This window comes from Dermacentor albipictus, unplaced genomic scaffold (genome assembly GCF_038994185.2).
Source record: "Dermacentor albipictus isolate Rhodes 1998 colony unplaced genomic scaffold, USDA_Dalb.pri_finalv2 scaffold_18, whole genome shotgun sequence".
Taxonomy (NCBI): Eukaryota; Metazoa; Arthropoda; class Arachnida; order Ixodida; family Ixodidae; genus Dermacentor; species Dermacentor albipictus.
This window is the reverse complement of record NW_027225572.1, coordinates 6,013,588-6,018,531: the sequence shown is the minus strand read 5'-3', so window position 1 is coordinate 6,018,531 and position 4,944 is coordinate 6,013,588. Positions and strand designations below refer to the sequence as shown.

Genomic DNA, 4,944 nt, shown 5'->3' with positions numbered 1-4,944 from the left:
ACGTAGGGGAAAAGGAGCTTGCATTGCGTAGCTGCCCCACTGAAAAATCTTTGTAATGATTGAATGATCCCTTTCATATTGTCACAAAGTGCGTGCCCGCACCCCTCTTGAGATGGCTGCCATTCCGCCACACCCGCAGCTTACAGGCTGGTAGTGAGGCAAGCTCCCTATTATTCCCGAGCTCATTATATATATATATATATACACCAGAAGAGGGGAGGGGGGTGAACCGTGGGTCCCTATTATGTTAGTCATATCATGAGAAGCCAACAAACAATGACACCAAGGACAACATAGGTGACATTACTTCTGTTTAATAAATGAAATAAAGAAACGTATAATTAATGGAAAAAAAGTGGATGAAAAAAACAACTTGCCGCAGGTGGGAACCGAACCCACAACCTTCGCATTTTGCGTGCGATGCTCTACCAATTGAGCTACCACGGCGCTGTTTCCCCATCGACTTTCTTGGGTATTTGTTTCCTAGTAAAACCCTGGGAACCCTGTGTTTGTGTCGGTTTATTAACCTGTTGCCTTCGCCAAAAAGATCACGTTCTCGTGACGCCTGCGGCAAGAAGTACGTTCCACGTCCGCCACCAAGGTATGTTAGTGATGGCGCTGGCTGACAATCCCAGGGTTCTACTAGTAAATGTAAATACCCAAGAAAGTGGATGGGGAAACAGCACCACGGTAGCTCAATTGGTAGAGCATCGCAAGCGAAATACGAAGGTGGTGGGTTCTGTTCCCACCTGCGGCAAGTTGTTTTTTCATCCACTTTAATTTCCATTAATTTATCGTTGCTTTGTTGCATTCATTAAACACAAGTAATTACCCCTATGTTGTCCTTGGTGTCAGTGTTTATTGGCTTCTCATGATATGACTAATATATATATATATATATATATATATATATATATATATATATATAGTTTTTTCACGTGGTCGGGACGTTGAAGTACACAGTAGCAATACTGTGAAAGACAAAACTGACTTTTATTGGACGAACCTTTGCTACACAAACAGGCTACACTTACAGCACAACGATAGCGGCGAACACGGTCGGCGATCATCCAAAATCTCATGAGCGGGTCAAGCGCGTCGGCTTTTACACATCTCTTCGAATGTTCTCGAGTAATCGCTGGGACTCGCGTGCCTTCTACAAAGTTCTACAATATTCGCGTCGCGCACACATGCGATCAGATTACACAAGGTTCGGTCAAAGACAGCTGATGGACCAAGCGATAACATTCCAGAAATTTCCGATACATGCAGGCGTGTCCTGCACACTGCAATAACATTTCTTGAAACATGCCGCCCGATCGAGACAAGTACACGTGTCAATACTCCCCTCCTAAAAAGCATCGACCCGGTGCTGCAAAGAAACGAATGCAATAAAGAAGCACTCGTAGCAAAGAAAACAACAAAATAAGGAAAGTTCATCAGCGCCCGTAGAAGGGCATAAGAGGCACCACGTGCACCACTTCAGATCGTGCTCGGTGCTGCTGTGAATGCGAAATGCCGACTGGCAAGACCTCATAGTACAGTGTGCCAATACACCGGATGACCTTGTAGGGTCAGAAATAGCGTCGCAATAGTTTCTCACTCAGTCCTCGTCAGCGCATCGGAGTCCATAGCCAAACATGGTCGCCGGGCTGGTACTCGACGAAGCGTCGTCGGAGCTTGCAGTGTCGGCTGTGGGTACGCTGCTGGTTCTTGATCCGTAGGCGGGTGAGCTGTCGGGCTTCTTCGGCGCACTGGAGATAGGTAGCGACGTGAAGATTCTCCTCATCACTGACGTGCGGCAGCATGGCGTCGAGCGTTGTCGTGTGGTTCCTGCCATAAACCAACTTGAACGGCGTGATCTGTGTTGTTTCTTGCACCGCCGTGTTGTATGCGAAGGTTACATACGGCAGGACTGCATCCCACGTCTTGTGCTCGACGTCGACGTACATTGCTAGCATATCGGCGAGGGTCTTGTTCAGACGCTCCATGAGACCATTCGTTTGCGGATGGCAGGCAGCTGTCATCCTGTGGCTTGTTTGGCTGTATTTCAGAATGGCTTGGGTGAGCTCTGCTGTAAAGTGCGTTCCTCCGTCGGTGATGAGGACTTCTGGGGCACCATGTTACTTCGGCTGCGCTGCCTTTTGGTAAAGCTTTAGTGCCAGCGATGCCGGTGAGATAGTCCGTCGGCACGACCATCCACTTATTTAGGGATGTTACCGCCCGAAACGGTCTCAACAAATCCATTCCGATCTGCTGGAATCGTAGACAAGGACGTTCGATCGGCTGTAGTAATCCTGCTGGCCTGTCGGTGGTGTCTTGCGTCGCTGACAGTCTCGGCAGGTCTTGGCGTAACGGGTAATGTCGGCGGTCAGACGCGGCCAGTAGTACCTTTCCTGTATCCTCGACAGCGTCCGGGACAATCCGAGGTGCCCAACGGTTCGATTGTCGCGTAGGGCGTGCCGTACTTCTGGACGCAGCACTGACGGCACAACAAGAAGGTACCGGGCGTGAACTGGTGAGAAGTTCTTCTTCACGAGCAGGTTGCTTTGTAGCGTGAACGACAACCCGTGCTTAAATGCCCTATGGAGGAGATGGGTGATCCGTTCCAAATACTCGACGAGTCCTTTGAGCTTCTGGTCGGCTCGCTGCTGTTTAGTGAAGTCTTCCGCGCTTAATATTCCAAGGAAGGTGTCGTCGTCCTCGTCGTCTTGTGGCGGGGGATTGATGGGGGCGCGTGATAAGCAGTCGGTATCAGAGTGTTTTCTTCCGGACTTTTATATTACGGTGACGTCATATTCTTGCAGTCTGAGGCTGCGGCGAGTTGTTTTTGGAGCTCCTCACGGATGGCGCCGGCAATTGAAGCCACGTGAGGCTGTAATGAAGGGAACAGCTTTTGTAGCTCCTCCCGCACGACCACTCGGATAGTCTCCCGCAGATGGTCGGTGGCTGGTGACTGAGCTTCGGCGTAGTTTGTCCAGTTAGTACGGCGGTTGAATGGCCAGTTCCGCATTTCCAGTGTTTTCTCGATGCTGGTGGCCTCGCGAAGAAACTCGTCGACGGTCTTCGGTGGGCTCCGTACCATTCCGGCGAAAAGTTCCTCCTTTACACCACACATCAATAGGCGGACTTTCTTTTCCTCGGACATTTCTGGGTCGGCGTGGCGGAATAGGCGGCTCAATTCTTGTGTAAAAATCGCGGTGGTCTCATTAGGCAGCTGCACTCGAGTTTCTAGTTGCTCTTGGGCTCATTCTCGGCGTACGACGGTTGTGAATGTCTGCAGGAAGCCGCTTCGGAAAAGGTCGCAGGTCATTAAGTTGACTTCTCGGTTCTCAAACCACGTCCTGGCAGCGCCTTCCAATGCGAAGAAGACAGGGGACAGGTTGTCGTCGCTGTTCCAGCTGTTAAGTGCAGCGACCCTCTCATACGTCTCTAGCCAGGTTTCTGGGTCCTCGAATGTTGAACCGCGGAACGTCGGAGGCTCTCTGGGCTCCTGCAGCATGACTGGGGCTGCGATTGGGGTTGCCTTGGCCACCCTCTTCTTGGTCTTATCAGGTAGAAGTCCCTGCTCCGGGGGTAGCTGTTGAAGACGGCGGCTTGCTTGATGTCTCGGACTGCGTGGGTGTTCTGTTTGCGGTCTGGACTTCGATCACGGCTTGTCGGGGGCGCCCTGTCTCTGAACGAAAAGCACCTCCACCAGATGTTCTGTGGTGGTGACGTTGAAGAACAAAGTAGCGGTACTGTGAAAGAACAAACTAAGTTTTGTTAGGGCGAACCTGTGCCTACAAAAACAGGCTGCACTTATAGCACAACGATAGCGGCGAACACGGTTGGCGATCGTCGAAATTCTCATGAGCGGTTCAAGCGCGTCGGCTTTTATGCATCAGTCGTCGAATGTTCCAGAGTAATCGCGGCACCCGCGTGTTTTCCACAAAGTTCTACATTATTCGCGTCGCGCACACATGCTATCATATTCCACAAGGTTCGGTCACAGACAGCGGATGGGCCCATCGATAAAATTCCAGAAACTTCCGATACATGCAGGTGCGTCCTGCGCTGTGCAATAACGTTTGTTAGGCGGTGAAATGTGTCACCCCATAAAGAGAAGTACACGTGTCAATATTCTTTGTAATGCTGTTAGCACTCTTTTCATACTTCATGCGTTTTAAGCCTACCTCCCTGGCTATCTATCTATCTATCTATCTATCTATCTATCTATCTATCTATCTATCTATCTATCTATCTATCTATCTATCTATCTATCTATCTATCTATCTATCTATCTATCTATCTATTAGCCACTTACGCCAACACAGGGGCCCATGTTGTTGACTATCTTGGGTCACTAGCCCACACATCTGAGGCTCGCCATGTCGTTGTCGTCATGCCTTCTACGCCAGCCGATTGGCCCAAGTTGTCTGATAACTTTGGTCACTAGCTATGTGCTCACGGGCGTGATGCCTTCAAGGTCGCTTCATTATAATCATATCAGCTATGCTAATTCGGCATTCATTTGGTTTATTTTTTTCATTTTTAAAGGGGGTTTATTCGGGTCCTAGAGAAGCAGCGACCAACGCGGCAGCAGCAGCTAGGGTGCTACCAGTGAACGAACTGCGTATGAGCCACGCGATGGCAACGGGGCTTTTTAGCCTGCCGATCTTCGTCACAATCACCCCCGGAATTGAAGAGTAGCAATCTTGGCGATCTAGGAAGAGGTGAGAGGATCGTAGTATGGTTTCAGCCGGTCACTGTGCACAGTCTCTCGTCCCCGATGACGCAGATCCGGAGATGGTGACCGGGGCTCGACCACGTAATTAACAGGTGATGGTTGCGCAACCACGCGGTAGGGTCTGTGGTACTTCGGGAGGTGCTTGGACGAAAAGCCAGGGGCAGCAACAGGCGGTACCCAAAGCCACACGAGTGAGTCTATAGGAAAGGGGTGAG

At 50.2% G+C, this 4,944-nt stretch overlaps 1 non-coding gene across 1 annotated transcript; it reads right to left on the bottom strand.

The window, feature by feature from the left end:
* Positions 1 to 374: 374 nt before the first annotated feature.
* Positions 375 to 447, bottom strand: TRNAL-CAA (transfer RNA leucine (anticodon CAA)). Its single transcript has one exon. It is a non-coding gene; the product is annotated as a tRNA-Leu (tRNA).
* Between the last annotated feature and the right edge of the window lie 4,497 nt (positions 448 to 4,944).